General features: G+C 34.2%; 2 long non-coding RNA genes across 4 annotated transcripts in view; one reads left to right on the top strand and one right to left on the bottom strand.

The window, feature by feature from the left end:
• The window catches only part of LOC138132203 (uncharacterized), a 311,521-nt gene that overhangs the window by 150,983 nt on the left and 143,087 nt on the right, over positions 1-17,451 (top strand). The gene's annotated exons all lie outside the window — the stretch shown is intronic.
• On the bottom strand, positions 1,676-6,418 carry LOC138141572 (uncharacterized). The gene is made up of 3 exons (XR_011163191.1): positions 3,065-6,418; positions 2,791-3,012; positions 1,676-2,736 (listed from the first exon to the last, which is right to left on the bottom strand). It is a non-coding gene; the product is annotated as an uncharacterized lncRNA (long non-coding RNA).

Genomic DNA, 17,451 nt, shown 5'->3' with positions numbered 1-17,451 from the left:
TTATTATAATTCACAAAATTATAAAACCGATACTAGTATGAACACAAAAGATAGTACAAACTTTTCTGAAGAATACAAAATTTTGATTAGAGCTTTTGTTTTAGAGATGTCGGGATGGAAACGAAAAAATTGTGTAAAATGAATTAGATTTTCAACCATCTGAAACTGAGATATTGGGGTTTAAAGTTTTGTTCGATTTTATTCTCCCGTAAGAGACTAATGTTAACTTTAATCACGGACCATTTTAGAAATATAAAAAAATATATTTGCTGTACAAAACTTTTTGTGAAAAATATACCAAAAATTTTGGCATTTATTCTTCTTGATGATCATCTATCTAACTCGCTTTTTAAGTTTAATGCCCTTTGGGACAGGACGTTTTTTGACGGCCTTGGGATTTTGAAACCTCAGTACATAAGCTTCTATTTTATATATAATTCAGCTTGTAACAACAAAACCCCCACGGAAGTCACAAAAAGCATATTAATGCACTCTACTATAATGATTGATGATATTTATGACGTTAATGCTTATAGTAGTAATGAAGAGCCACGAAGGCTAAAAACTATACGCTTTAGGCCCAATCACTTCGAAGAATGGGACCAAGAAGATTTTTTTAGTCGCTTTCGTTTGTCTTCGCGAACAGTAGAAAGATTGTTAGAAGAAATAGAAGAAGCTATTTCCTATCAAACTAACCGATGAGTGTTGTGGAGTAGTCTGCATCAAATTCAGGAGTTAAAATACCAGCAACATTTTTATTTCAGAAATGACTGTCTATCGCCTCAAAATCAGTTGCTTTTTAGTCTGCGATTTTATGCAATAGGAGCGTGGCTGGAGACTTGTGGTGTACACAAGTAGAGCTCTAGCGGCGTTGCGTCCAAATTATATTAAAATCCCCCCAAATCGAAATGAAATTAACGAATGTAAACAAAAGTTTTTTATAGTACTTCTAGAAATAAGTGAGAACAGAGTCAATTGCTTTATGGATGTAATTATCCTTGGTAAAATGGTTAGAGATTAATACCCAACTGTTAGGGCACAATAAAAGCAATTGACTCTGTTCTCACTTATTTCTCTTTAACATAGCAAGATTTCCTAATTGTATTATAGGGGCATAGACTGTAGAAATACAATCAGTAGGTGGAGAAAATGCGGAAATTAGGATGAACCAAAATTACAAATTTGGGTCATTGTTTAGTTTACCTATTATTTGTGGAATTTTCGCGTTTTTTTCTGGCTAGACAGCCGCAGGGCGTTCTCCTACATCGTTTTCCACCACTCAAACTTTGTGCAAATGAATTTTCCTTGCCCTTTAGACATTGATCAATGATCATTGATGCGACCTTGAAACACAACAAGAGAGAAAAACAAGGGCATTTGCACAAGGTTTGAGTGGTGGGAAATGATGTAGGAGGACGCCCTAAGGTTGTCCACAAGTAGCTAAAGTAAACAATTACCTAAATTTGAAATTGTTACAAATCATAAACCACCAAGTTGTCAAATTTGACAGAAAAGTTAATGCCAACGTAACAAACTTTCAGTTAATTTTTAATTACCTAATCATAATTGAATTTTGGTTTGAAAAACGCTATCCATGATTAATTTGAAATTAATCAAGAAGTAATGATTAGCTAATCAAAATGTTAATCATCGATTGAAAAACCGGCCCTAAAAAATGTTTGCAAATTGCCACTCTACTCGATCCACGATTCAAAACCAATGGGTTTCGTTCCAGAGAGCACTCTTTACAGGCCCAAGTGGGTGTTCAAGAATTGTTAAAAAAGCTTATGGAAAGTTCGGAAACTGAACCTGAACCTACCTACGGATCTAAATTTTTCTAATTTGGAAAATACTCAACACGATTTTCAGCCGTCAACTTCTAATAGTTATTTATATTTCATTGAATCATTATTTGTTTTTAATACCTTGACAACGAGATATATTAAGTAGGCTATAATGCCCTAGGGCGTATAAATCTTAATGCCCGCTTAGTATGCCCTCATTCGCAATTCTATATACAATTCAAAAAATGTAACAATTTTATTGTTTACAATTTTATTTAAAGTTAAAAGTACAATTTGTAAATGAAGATCCACTAATTGAACAATTTCCTAAATCTACACTATGTTTAAATGAAGAAACATTCAGGTTGGAGGCATCAGTTTTACATAAAATTTTATTTTCGCCGGACGTTCCAGTTTCACAGGAGGTTCCAGCTTCACCGTTGCCAGTACCAATTAAACGGCTTATTTTATTCTTCGAAGCCATACTTTCTTCAATGTAACCTGATGCCACCGTATCGCTTTTCCACTGTCCATGCCTCTTTAAGGTCAACATATCCCCACCTGCATCTACAAGAAGAGTTGCCGATGTTCTACGCAGACAGTGGCCTGTGAACGCTTTAGCATCGACATAACCTAGATATTTTGCAATTTTTGACGGTACACTTCCAAAAGTATTTTTGCCAACCACTTGGGAAATGCATCTGCCATTACGATATCCCAAGAAATAGCGTCGTTCTTTTGTTAACTTCGGCCGCAATGAGGTATATTTTCGCAAGAAACTTAAAGCGTTCATCTCTTCTTCTTCTATAATCGTAAAACTCTTTGGGCCCCCAGTTTTTGTATCTCGAATTTTTACCACCACAACCGCACCTCTGTCATCTACATCATCTACATTTAATTTAACGAGTTCGTCCCTTCTTAAGCCACCAAAAATCCCCATCACCAGAACAACCTGTGTTTAACGGAAATATGTTTTAGTTAATGCCACAATCCACTACCTTAACACCTTTTCTAGAAGAAACATGTCGTCTGGAGCCTCTTTCATAAATTTTAGTATATCCTCTCGTGTCAAAATTTTAGATTTTTTTGGTATATACCCATTGGAATGTTGCTTCAAGAAGGTTTCTAATCTACTACAATTTTTTATATCTATTTTCTTGTAGACTAACAATGTCGATCTTAGCATTGAATATTTCGACCAGAGTGAATTTGGGCTGAATGACTCCGACTATAAAGGAAACAGACTGTCAGAAATTATTAAAAATGTACAAAATACATACCAATTCTTCAAAATAGCCCATTAGGACTGTTTCACTAACTTTCGTAACTTTTAAGTCATTTTTTAGCATCCATTTCTCAAAGTTATGATATTCCTTATCATACTGCAGACGAGATTTTCTGGGCAACAAGTTCTCATTAGCTTTATCGGCTCGTTCTAGTATAGTTTTCGGAATTATTTCGTCCATTCTCAATGCAACTGTCACTGTTTTATTTCACAAACAATAAAACAAACAAATCGTCATAGATACAAGGCACCGCAAACTAGGAAATTTAGCAAAATCAAATTCAAAATTTATAAATTTTTTAAACGTTCACAAATTCAAATGCAGTGAAATATAAAACGTTGTATGCACCACGGGCATTACTCGATGTTTATGCTCTCGGGCACCTTAAAAACTCTCGGGCCTGGCGGCCCTCGACCTTTTAAACTGGTTGCCCTCGAACATAAACATCTTCATAATGCCCTTGATACATAAACAACTATAAGGTATCAAGGGTGTTATAAGGTTGATAAGGCGCGAGGTCGGCAGAGTGAAACCCGAAGGCCTCCGACCCGAGGGGAGTAAGCCGACCGAGGGCGTATCATTATAACACCCGTGGTGCCTTCAAAACTTAATGTCCGACTAGTTTCGTGTGTTTTTGGATTGACAATGATTTGATTTATTTATACCAATAAATCAAAGGTTGTTTGCACATAAATTAGTCTGGTCGCAACTAAGAAACAGATTTTGTGTATCGATTTTTCTGACGTTTGCAGAAGTGCATTTTATACATATAATACTAGCAATTTTACAAATTTCTCAATCGAAATGGAAAAAAAACAGCCTATTCCCGAAGAAGTGTTGCTGAAGGCCGTAAAAGCCATGGAAGCCATTGTCCCTGGCAAATCGAAACAGGTGTATGAGAAAGAATTGCATCGTTTTGAAGATTGATTATCAGAAAATTGTGTAAACACTATCAATGAAACAGTTGTGATGGCTTACTTTCAGGATTTGTCGCAGTTATTCTCTCCTAAACTGATCGTCGAAAAATAGTCAATTTTGACTTAAATTGTAAATCATTTTACAATAGGAGAAAAAATTGTCTTATAACTACCATAAATAAGGAGTTTACCCGATGTTTGCCGTTCCTTGAGTCGGTACTGCACAACAAAGGGGCAATAAAATTCGAGGGTATAATGGAATTATTTATGGTATTTTCTCTCCTATTGTAAAATGATTTACAATTTAAATCAAAATTGACTATTTTTCGACGAGGACTTTAATTCCCTTTGGACAAAATTTTCAATGTTGCGGAAAGAACTAATAGTCAAGAAAAAGATTAGAAGTGATGAGAAGTTTGTACAATTGCAGCAATATCTCAAACAAGTTGAAAAAAACTATCAACCGAAAAAGTCGAAGGTTTTGACCCGTAAACAAGTTCTAAAATTTCTACAAGAAGCACCAACTGAAAAGTATTTTTTAGAGAAAGGTATCTTAGTGATAGGTGTATTTGGAGCGGGCAGAAGAGACGAATTTGTGAAGATGGGGTTTACCGACGTGCGAGATATGAGTGCGCATGTGATTATTGATATTACCCAAAGCAAAAACGGTCAATCCAGGAGCTTTTTCATTATTTAAGAAAACGAAATGAATGCATTGAAAGTGGTCAGGAATTATACAGGGTGTTTTCGAAGTTGAGGCGTTCCTTTTAACATGTGATAGTATGCGTTGTGCTAGAGTTTTAGCCAAAATCACCTTAGTAAAATGTGTACGGCAATGAAAATACAATAACTTATTTTTTTTGAAATTTATGAAACCGGTCCTGCTCGAATTTGCGCTGATTTGTTAGAAATTGAAATTGACAAAAAAAAATCAAATAAGAATGGACGTTAATCAAAAATACTGTCAGTAGTTGTCATCTAATTAGTGGAAATGGGTTTATTATTAGGACAATATAATTCATGTATCACGTGATCATGAATGATCCAATGAAAACGCGTAAAGTCCTTAGTTGCATGGCTGTCACAGCGACAATAAAAAACAAAAAAATTATTATCTTATTTACTTTCGTCGTTACGATTTTTGATTGAAATAAATTTGTCAGTTTCACAAATAAATGAATAATTTTGTATTTCATTCATTATATTGTCTCATCGAATATAACACGTGGTATGATTAATCATCGATGATATTAAATTCGTGAAATTGAAGCAGGACATCTCCAGCTGAATTTCACTCATAATATCATCGATAATAATCATACCACTAGTTATATTATAGCTGAAAATAATAAATGTATGGGCAATGTTATCGGTTATCACGTTATCAGAATGCAGCTGCGGCGTCCAGAGAGTACTGCAGAGCGATTTCCGGAAAGACACCATCCTGGGTCAGGTTAGTTATTAATCTAGTACAGCGGAGATATGGACAGGACCGGACTCAAAATTTTAGGAAACAATAAAAATATACAATCAATTATCTCCGTTAATACAAACATTTTACTAAGAAGATTTAGGCTAAAATTCTTAAGAATAATGTGTAGTACCTCGTGTTACAAGGAACGCCTCAACTTTGAAAACACCTGTATATCCTTGCGACCCAAAGCTGTACCTAAGGATAGATTTTTTTTGAGCTATAGGAATAAACGATGCACAGTGCAGCCCGTAGGTAAAAATCATTTTGGAGGAATACCTTGTAAAGTTGCGACGTATTTGGATTTAGCTAATCCTAAGGCATATACAGGTCATTGCTTAAGACACACAAGTGCAACACTTCACTCTGACGCTAGGGGTTGTTTAGAGAGTTTGATGAGACTAGGGAGCTGGAAAAGTTCATCTGTGGCTGGGACATACGCAGATAACAGCGAATGTTCCAAAAACATGAATGCCTCAATTGTGGCTGGTGTAGAGAAACCTACCATTTTAAAAGAAGCTTGCATTAACATTCCGTCAGGGAGTACAATTGATTCCACGGCCAAACTAGGAAGTTTTGGATGTTCTAGTTGTTTTGAAAATTGTAACTTCTACTTTAAAAAAGTTATATTGTTGTCTTTTTCGTTAATAAAGGTTCTGTATTTAAAATTTATTATCATTTTCCATAATATAGTATGATCTACAATTTTATAACGGCCTAGAGCCTGTTATTTGAAGATAATGCCCTAAAGGATTATTTATCTAATAACCTATCAGAAAACCGTGTGATTATCGTTCAATAACAACATAGTCGGACATTAAAATAACAACGACTTATTTTTCTACTTTAAAGAGAACAATAAATGTAACAAAGTCACCAACTGCACTGCAAATCACATAAAAATGTGATTTAATTTACTATTCTTTCGTTTAGGAATGTTTTTTTTTAGAATTTTTATTTAGTTATTTAATTATATTTTATTGTGTTAATGCATTAGTTAATTAAATATTTACAAAAAATCGTATCTTATAAAAGCTTATAACACTATCGATAGTCTATCGATAATATCAATAGTTTGTAGAGGAACTATCGTAACTATCGATAGCGGAACTATCGATAATATAGCACCTCTATGGGCAACATTGCCAGTGGTCTGTAATTTATTTAAGCATGCATAAATAGCTGCTTTCCATTCGATCAAAAGCACCGTCCGGAGCTGCTCCTGAGCGCGAAACTCCACGTTCAACTTGCTAGAAATAGGGATGTTCGATTCAGAATCGATGTTTAACAACATCGATTTTCTGTAGCTTAAAAATCGATTTTTTGAATCGATTCCAAAGAAACTGATTTTCTAATGAATCAATTATTTTTGGTCTAAATCGAATCGAATTTTCGCAAAATTTTTGGGATATTAAAATGTTGTACAATTCGCGCACTGCACTGATAGTGATGAAGTATTATTGAAGTTTGAAGCATAGACTAAATATATATACCGGGTGATTCAGATTGGTATTCGCGCCCCTATATCTTTTTTGTTTTAAGAAAAAAGCATAGCAAACCTATATATTTGTAAATCGCTTGTGAAACTACAATAGATGATGTTGTCAAATCTTCCCTACGATGACATATGTCAAAGTTTAAGACAGTCAACTTTTTTTTTTAAATAGTACACTATACATTTCTTAGCCTATTCTTGTAAAGCTTTTTTTTCTATATTTGAATGTGTAAAAAAAGTTGACACTTACATCAGAAAAAAATCGAGAAAAAAAATAAAATATGATTTAATTTATTCGGAAGCGTTATATTCTAAAAAGAGCTAGTTAGCCAACCATTTGTAAATTCGCATTATGTTGGTTCCTAAAATGTCACTATTTAGTATTTACAAGATTACCACGTAGCCAAAAAATAAAATTATTTGACCTTGTTTGTTTTCAGCCTCGGGTGCGCCTCGGCCAGAAAACTGAGACTCGGACGAAATACCAAATCCATACTGAATTTACTATGCTAAATTCGCGTTATGTTGGTTCCCTGCATCTCACTATTTTAAGAATTACATAGCTAAAAAAATTTCATCGTGTATGCATTCAAAGCGGTATAGTCAGGAAGAAGTTAAGTTATTTATTTAAATGCAGGTTATAACATAGCTATTTATTTAAATGTAGGTACTTTAATAATTGACGCTATTAATGTCAAAATTCAATGGTCTCCATGGCTAACTAGCTCTTTTTAGAAAATAACACTTTCGAATAAATTAAATCATATTTTATTTTTTTTCTCGATTTTTTTCTGATGTAAGTGTCAACTTTTTTTACACATTCAAATGTAGAAAAAAAAGCTTTACAAGAATAGGCTAAGAAATGTATAGTGTACTATTTAAAAAAAAAAAGTTGACTGTCTTAACTTTGACATATGTCATCGTAAAGAAGATTTGACAACGTCATCTATTGTAGTTTCATAAGCGATTTACAAATATATATGGTTTGCTATACTTTTTTCTTAAAATAAAGAAGATATAGGGGCGCGAATAGCAATCTGAATCACCCGGTATATGTTAAAGATTAAAAATCTTAGGCTTCACTTAACACTTTATTCTGCTTCTTTGAACAGGAGGTGTTACTGACAATAGTTCACATTGGTACTCGTAGGAATAATCATAATCGTTCTTCCCCGATTTTTCGCGCGGTCTCCCGATCGACGCTCGGGCTGTGCCGTCGGTAGTCCTCGGATGTTAGGACGGGGAAGGTCGGTCAGCCCACTACGTCGCGCGTCGGAGCAAAGCGAGGGTGATGCTAACATATATACAGGGTGCGTCTGCTTAAACTTTATATTTGAATATCTTCGTTATTTTAAATGACTGCTCAATGATATTTAGTCTTAATAAAGGCTGCATTGCCCTCTTTACATAGGCACTACAAAAATTAACAAGGATCTGGACAGAAGAGGAATATTCAAGAAAAAAATTAATGAAAAAATTTTATTTTCAGCATTTTCTAACATTATAACTTTTAACATGCATATCAAATGTTTCTGTGTAGATTTTCTGCCTAATAATCATCCTAGTGCTTATTATTGACCAATAAATTAATGTTAAATAAAGACAATTTCCAGACTTCATTCACCAGTGTGTATTTACGTAAAAAAGTACTTCACGGCTTACTGATTTACAAAAAAAAACAATTAATTTATTATTTGACAACGTCAAAGTAAAAAAGTTTGTGAAATCTTTGAAATAATCTTTTATACAAGATGTTGTTCTCACAGCAAGAGAAAATTAATATTATTTTTGCGTATGGAGAGTGTCACAGGTGCTATCGAGCCGCAGCAAGAATTCTTCAGGCCCGTCAAGAAAATGATAAATTTTCCGAAATGAATATCAGATGAATTGTAAAGCTGTTTGAAGATACTGGCAGTGTTAAAGAATTGCCACGAGTAAGGGATGCACTCCCCAAAAATATTAACTTTCAAAATGCCGTTGTTGATTAGGTAACTGAAAATCCACACACAAGCACAAGAGCAGTAGCGGCTACACTGAATGTCTCACAAAGCACGATTATTAGAACTTTAAAGTCTTTGAAATTTCATCCATATGAAATGATCCTGCAACTGCAACTTCACGGAGTTTTTATTCCAGAATTGAAAGGTGTGTGGAAGTTAATGGTCGAAATAAATTTTGAACATCTTATTTAGTTATAATTATTTTGAGTACATTTTTTAAATTTTCTTTGGTGCTAATTGTGTTACATTGTTGAATTTATTGCAGATATTTTAATTGTTATTATTTAGGATGTGCTTAAATTATTTATTCACCTTCACCCCCTCTTTAAGCTTGACGCACCCACTTCCATAATAGCCACTTTTATAAATAAAAACAAAAAAATTAGGAGGGTACCGTGTACCCCATGATTCATTGTTTAAAAAATAAAATTAATAACATTTAAATCGTTTTATTGAAAACTTACTTTAAAATAGTTTAACTAAATTTTTTCAGAGAAGACTGATCCCTAGGATGCAGACGTACCTACATCGGGGTTTGTACATAAGATATATAATATTGTTTACCTTAATTGATAATTAAAAAAGATATTCGGATATAAAGTTTTAGTAGACGCACCCTGTATACTGATTTGAAGTGAGTATCGGTATCGTCTTCTCTTTATCTACGGTCTTTAATCCATAGTCTATCCTTTTTTATGGTGGAATTTGCTTTTGGATGTGAGGGGATGTGGTAACCAACAGGTGACCAGTGACAGATTTGACACTAAGAAAATGAATTCCCTAGATCGTAATGACGGGAAGGCGGGAAACATGTTAATGTTAGCCTGTGTACGGGTCCTCATCTCGAAGTAAAAACTCACGTTTCGAGGAATTTGGGTTGCATACTTTGAACCTATCATGACAGCTGAACCTTCTCAGCGGAAGTTACCTTACGGTCACAAAGTGCAGTGCGCTGAGCGGTCTTCCAGGTAGTTTGATTGTAAAATGCAAATATTCTTGGCGAGAAATATTATTTCTTTAGTTTTGGAGATATCTCATAGTTTCTACTAGACAGTGGTCTAGTGGTAGAGGTACAGGTAAAATTATGAAAACTTATGGGACAATGATTATTTTCGGATCACAGGCTAAGAATTTAAATAATAATAGATTTCAAAAATTTGAAGCAGATAATATGAAAATGAATAGATTAGAAATTAATTAAATTACTTCTCAGGAACGAATATTATAAAGACGATGTGCCGTATGATTTCCCTTTCATTAAAGTTAAAGAACGTCGTTAAATTGTTTTGTCTCTGTCTAACATAGTGCTTGGCATATACTCTCACTTTGTCTAATCAATTATTTAGCTAATGAAAGGCTTAATGAATGGGAAATCATACGGCCCACTAAAGTTATGTTTTTTTTTTTAAATGGAACCTATTCAGTTTGATTTCATTGTTGGATTCTATAATAAATTATGAATCACATCTATAGAGGTCGTTTTTACTTATTTGCCGTCGCTTTTGATCTGTGGCGCTTTTTTTACCAGAATTGCAGGGGTCCGTTTGAAAATTTGTACCTTCCAAATCACTGCACATAAATTAAAATGATTGACGCTATTTGATTCCTGAATCGCTATTTGATTCCTGAATGTTTGCCACATCTGTTGAGTGTTTGTTTACTCAACAGCAGTTTTAAACATTACAAACTAAAAATGTCAAAAACTCATTTTTTTCAAATGGCACCCCGTATTTATTATTGCATTGGTCGAAAGCTTTTTTAACAAGCTTGTCTTTAGCGGAAAATTTGCTCTCAATTTAGTGATTTTAGGATAGCACCCTAGATTTTCACATTCGACCATACAAACCCTATACCGTTGAAAAGCTTGACATTTTTAGTTTTTTATGTTTAAAAAATCGTAGTAAAATATCCGTTTCCAGCAAGTGATCAAACAATTGAAGAAGCTATCAAAGCGAAAAAGATTGGCTATCGTACAATCGATCCCACTGAATATGCAGGCGAGAGTGATAAAAGAATTACATATATTGAAATCTACACAATCATCTTTATATGTATCAAGTGGAAGGCCAGTTACATATTACAAAGCGAAAACAGTGTTATTTTGTCGTCTACACAAAAAGATTTGAAGAATGGGATAGTCTAAAAAGATGATGACTTTTGGAGCAAATATATGGTACAACAATTAAGAAATTTTTTATCTGGGCGTTTTGTAACATGCAACTATTACTAAATTACGCGTATTCAGCATTAATTAAATTAAAGGCCAGTTTATAGAAAAAGAATTAAATATTTAATTCGAATTAAATTTTAATGCGCAATTAACCCATGAAACCAAGACTTCGATTGGTTGAATCTGATCACGTGTTCTGTTACTGGCCCTAAAACCTCTGTAATTTTTAGTATTTTATATTTTATACCGAGTGTATTATGAAAAATCTTTGGTGCTATAACTTCCTTATTTTTTATCCGATTTTAATAAATGATACGTCAAACAAAATCGCTTTAGAAACACTATAGCCCGACATGCTATGATTTTTTTGACATTACCTATATTCTTTGACAGACCGCAGCTAACTTTGTTTTTTTTAAGTTGACGGTATATTTTTTTATTTTTATTCTGATAGATGTTTATCTTCTGAATACACAAACATTAAAATCAAAAATCAAAAATTTGTTTTTAATAAAAAAAATTAGAATTTACAAAAATTTTTATTTTCTTCTTTTTGTTTCTATGCATGAGCATGGTTGTTTAGATTTTCATATTCAAAATAGAAATCTCTATAAAACTGAGCAAAAAAATCATCTGTCAAAAACAGAACTCAAGAACAAATATTGGAACACAATTCAAATTGTAGCCCATTTAAAACGATTTTGTTGGACACATCATTTATCAAAATCGTTTGAAAAATAAGGAAGTTACAACACCAAAGATTTTTCATAATACACCCGGTATATTTTTTGACAGACGATAATTAAATTTTATCGTCGTGTATAAAGTTCAACATTTTTTTACAGCATTGTGGATTAAGTATACCTATCGGGGAAACCACGTTAAAAAAACGCGCCTTTTACTCTACCTCTGTGGTGGTGTGGAAAAGAATAAATAACAAAGAATAAAGAGGTATTTGGCTAAAAGTATAACTTGTATTCGAAGTACTGTAGTTTCAATTTGGTTGTAGGTCGTAAAATTTTATTGGATATTATGAGCGATTAACGGGCACAATGGTTGGGTTTGAAAAGGTTGGGAAGCGGCGCGTGCCGTTTGCCGTACAATGCAAATATACCAAATGTACAATACAACCCTGCTTAAAATATTACCTGCTAGTGGTAAACTAGGATTTATAAGCGCCGCAAGATCTTTAACTTAAAGTACCATAAAATTTTACGACCTACAACCAAATTGAAACTACAGTAATACCATCAGGTAGTAAAATGGAAATTAGCTCGGGGCAGAGAGAAGTCGGCCGGCCCCTTGGTCCTAGTCCCAGCTCAACTAATGGGTGCTGTAAATCATGGGCTGCTGATATTGTTGGTTGCCATCATCACACTTTCGTGCAATGAGTTTCATTTTTTATTTTGCCTCGTGAGTCAGAATTAAACCGATTTCAAGAAAAACTAAGATTTCTCTGCATTAGATTACACATTCATGATTACAATGAGCTACTTTAGAACTCAAACAAGTTAAAAATGAGACCGCTAGGAGTAATTTTAAAATTACAATTGTTTAATCGTAACGACCAATTTATTGCCTTAATCGAAAAATCAAGATTTCTCTGCAATTGATTATGTCAAAAGGAATCGATAGAACCGTCGAGCAGCTTTTCAACTTCAAATTTGAAGTTTTTAGGAGTAATTTGCGTTTACATTGCTTTAGTATAGGGCTACGATTTCGAGATGAGGACCCTTAAGCTTATAGGTTATGTTGCAATGCGTTTTGTGAAACGTCGAGGTGTCTGAGTGTAGTGAGTGTCGAGTAATCGAGTATTTAATATAGTTGATAAATTACCATTTACCATGTTCCCAAAAAAGGCTAAGAAGGCCAGTATTGTATGGAAATATTTCTTCAAAGTAAAAACGGACAGCTGTAATTCCAACGAAGTTCAATGCAGATTATGCAGTATTCGTGTTAAAAGCAGTGGCAATACTACGAATTTAACTAATCATTTAAATCGCAAGCACAAACAAGTGGTATCAATTGATCCTGATGCTTCTGTGAAGGTAATTGAATGTTGGAATGTTGCTTGTATAAAAATGTAATGTTGCTTGTATAAAAATGTGTAATTTTAATATTTAATTTAGCAATCTGAAGCCATCCAACATACAAAACAAGAATGTTCGATGTCTAAAACTGTAACTCCAGCATCTACAATGAAACCAATTGATGAAGATGGCAACGAATCAGTTGCAGATAATTGTGGTAATAGCAGTTCAAGCAATCTATCATCACCTTTGTCCATATCATCTTCATCTACTGCACTTTATGAACCTCCCAATTCTACTCCCTAAAAGTAGTAGAAGTACCGGCTTTAGAATGAAACAACCACAAATTAATAATGTCATTTCAAATATACGATCTTATGAAGGTTAATTTATTACATAGGTACATACACAGTTATGGATGTTTAATGTGATGTTGATTTGCAGATGGTGGACAAAAAGCTGCCTGCATCACTAGTGCAATTTTATTTATGATTGCAAAAGATAACCTGCCATTAAACACTACTGAACATGAAGATTTCCGATATCTAATGCAAAATCTAGTTCCACTGTATAAAATACCAGGACGTAAAATGATTACTCAACTGATGGAAGAAAAATATAAATTGCTTTCTACATTTCAAAAAGCAAAGTTATCAGAAGCACATTATATTATAATCACATGTGATGTGTGGACTGAAACTATGAATACAATAAGCTATTTGGGAGTAACATCATGAACAAGATGAAATTACATTCTGTTACCATAGGAGTGACTGAATTAAGTGACAAACATACAGCTGAGTATTTAGGGCAATGGTTATCTAACATTTGTCAAGAATGGCATATATGTGAAGAAAATGTTGTGACTATAGTTACTGATGGAGGTGCAAACATTGTTAAGGCTGTATCTGACTTTTTTGGAAAAGCTAAACACTTGCACTGTTTTGCACATTTGCTAAATTTAGTACCTACACAAGCTTTAGCAATAAACGGCATTGAATTAATATGTATGAAAGTGAAAAACATCATAACATTTTTCAAACATTCTGTAACTGCATATGATGACTTAAGGAAGTCAAACTCTTTAAAATTGGTGCAGTCAGTTACTACGAGGTGGAATTCAACATACTTGATGTTGAAACGGTTTGTAATTTTGTATGAACATGTAGTAACAGTTCTTTTAAAAGCCTCCTATTTTATCAGCAGCAGAAATTGATATAATAAAAGATGTTGTGACAATAATGAAACCATTTTTTACAATTACAAAATAACTTTCTGGTGAGAGTTACATTACCGCTAGCAAAGTTATTCCATTACTGAACTGTCTCAAACAAAAAATTGAACTGACTGAAACACATTCAGAAACAAGTATGTTGCTGAAACAAAATATTCTTCAACAAATATTGAAAAGGTTTGGTACTATTGAAAACTTAAAATTTCTGTCTGTTGCAACGCTACTAGACCCACGTTTTAAGAAGATACATTTCACATGTGCATTGTCATGTTCAGAAGCTGTACAAAGAGCAACATATTTTATGCGTGAAGCATATAATAAGCAAGTCACGATTTCTGTAAAACAACAGGAAGAAATCCATAAACCCGACGAAACGATCATCAACAGCGATAGTCTGTGGGACTACCACAAACAACTTGTCAACAAAGTCAACAATCACGAAAATTCAGTTGGTAAAGTCGGTTTTTGATATTGTTGCACTTAAGTCGTAAAACTGGGTTGTCATAAATCAATAATAATCACCGCTTAACACACGCATATGCAAATTTCCTTTGTCGGGAAGATACTGCACTCGGCTTACGTTAACCAACTGGCCATCCTCGTTCTGAAAGCTGTGTGCGGGCGTAAAAGTGAGAAAACATGATGTTTGGAAGATGCTAGGTAAGGGATATTACTTTAGAGCAGGAAATCCAAAAAGTTCATCTTCTTAGAAATATTAATTCTTCTGCTAATAATTAATTATTCATGAAATGTTTTGGACGCACTGGAATCTGTCAGCGCTTCGGTCGTTTTATGGCTTAGCTGCATCGGCCTCACAAACAGAGTTTAGCAATACCATGCCAACTGAACAAAAATTTTTTTTAGACCAACCCCTAGTCGACATTAATACAGATCCACTAGAATACTAGCAAATCAACAGAACATCCTTTCCTAAACTTTTTAAGGTAGTTGAAAAGTATTTGGCAGTAACAGCGACGTCGACGCCATCAGAGAGGCTTTTCCCTCGCGCTGGCAATATAATAACGTAATCGAGAAACAAGCTAAGTCCAGAACACCTCACTCAATTACTTTTCTTGAATTCCTTAACTGTGACAGATTGGCATAATTATGTAACAAATAAAAGTTAATCCTCTGCGTTTAATTGTTCTTTTTTTAAATTCACATATTTCATTCTAAAACGATTTTCATAGAATCGATATTATACTTGACGATTCAAGATCGATACCTAGCTAGAAACGGTCGGGCATCACGTTCATTGGTTTTACCGTCCCCTTTCCCCTCAATGACCGCCTAGGGCATAGGTTCCCAACGGGGGCGATACCGCCCCCTAGTGGGCGCTGGAGCTTTCCATGGGGGCGATAGCGAGTCTAGAGGCAAATGGGGGGCGTTAAGACGGTCAAGAGGGGCGGCCGTGGCGTACGAGTATGATATGACAAAGTTTAAACATGGAAATGTCGGCGCATCTTGTAGGATGTAGGCTGTCGTAAACCCGGGTTCTTAGAAATCAGTAATTAATAAATCACCGTTTAACACCCGCACGTGCAACTTTCTTTTGTTGCAACTTCCGTTCCGCTCTAACAAACTGGCCATCCTCGTTTTGATAGCTGTGTGTGGGTGTAAGAGTGAGAAACCATGATTTTTTGGTCACTGAATTCTGTCAACCCTTCCGTCGTTTTTCGACTTACCGGCGTCCAACTCAGATCTGAACTTATAGTTCTGAAGTTTTGTTCTGAAGTGTGTGTGTGTGTATACGTAGATACAAACAAACTTTAATAATAATCCATATTTGTGAGTGATAAGTGCTGAAGTCATTATTGCAAATTTTATATTTCAAAATGTCTGAAGCAAAGAAGAAATGTCGGCAGTACAGTATTGACTATTTAAAATATGGTTTTACGTACTCTCCTACAAACCAATTATTGCCAATGTGTTTAATTTGCCAAAAAGTTTTTTCAAATGAGGCCATGAAGCCTTCTAGGCTACAAGAACATTTGAATAAAGTGCATCCTAATAGGAAGGACAAGGATATATCCTATTTTAAAGAACTTCAAAACAAATATTCGAAACAGCCAACTGTATCAAGCCTTTTTGCGTCGTCTTCCAAACAAGAAGATGATGGACTACGAGCTTCATATAACATTTCATTGTTAATCGCAAAAGCAGGAAAACCACACACAATTGGCGAGGAATTAATCTTGCCGGCAGTCAAAGAGGTTATAAAAACTGTTCTTCATTATAAGACACCGTCAGATATTATCAAAAAAATTCCTCTGAGTAATAATTCAGTGCAAAGAAGAATAGATGAAATGGCTAAAGACGTTGAAATATCATTATGCGATTACTTAGTGACTTGTAAATTTTCCATTCAACTCGATGAATCAACTCTACCAAATAACGAAGCACTACTCTTATCATACGTTCGATTCATAAAAGAAGAAAAAATTTGTCAAGAGTTATTATTTGCTAAAAATTTGGCAACCGATACAAAGGGGGAATCGATATTTAGCATCATGAACAAGTTTTTTCAAGAAAAACAAATTCCTCTTGGTAATATTTTGTCAGCTGCTACTGATGGTGCTCCAGCAATGACGGGGCGTCATAAGGGTTTCATAGCGCATTTGAAACAAGCAGTACCAAATGTACTCGCTGTACATTGTGTTATTCATCGTCAGCAATTAGTTGCAAAAAATCTGAATGAACGCCTGCATACGTCGCTCCATTATGTTATTAGAGCAGTCAATAAGATTAGAAGTAATTCGTTGCATGACAGATTATTTAGCCAACTTTGTAGTGAAAATGATGAAGATTACACTCGCTTGCTGCTGCACACAGAAGTTCGTTGGCTCTCAAAAGGTATTTTTCTGAATCGTTTTTTCAATTTATTTCACTCGGTACTGGACTTCCTTGAAAACAGGGACGAAAAACTTCGCGAAAACCTAATTACATCCAAAAATGACATCGCTTATTTGACAGACCTGTTTAAAATATTTAATGAAGTCAATTTACAATTGCAAGGTGATGAGTTGAATTTAATTAAACTAAAAACGTAATAGCTGCTTTTGTG

This window comes from Tenebrio molitor, chromosome 1 (assembly GCF_963966145.1).
Source record: "Tenebrio molitor chromosome 1, icTenMoli1.1, whole genome shotgun sequence".
Lineage (NCBI taxonomy): Eukaryota > Metazoa > Arthropoda > Insecta > Coleoptera > Tenebrionidae > Tenebrio > Tenebrio molitor.
This window is presented reverse-complemented; position numbering and strand designations above follow the sequence as displayed.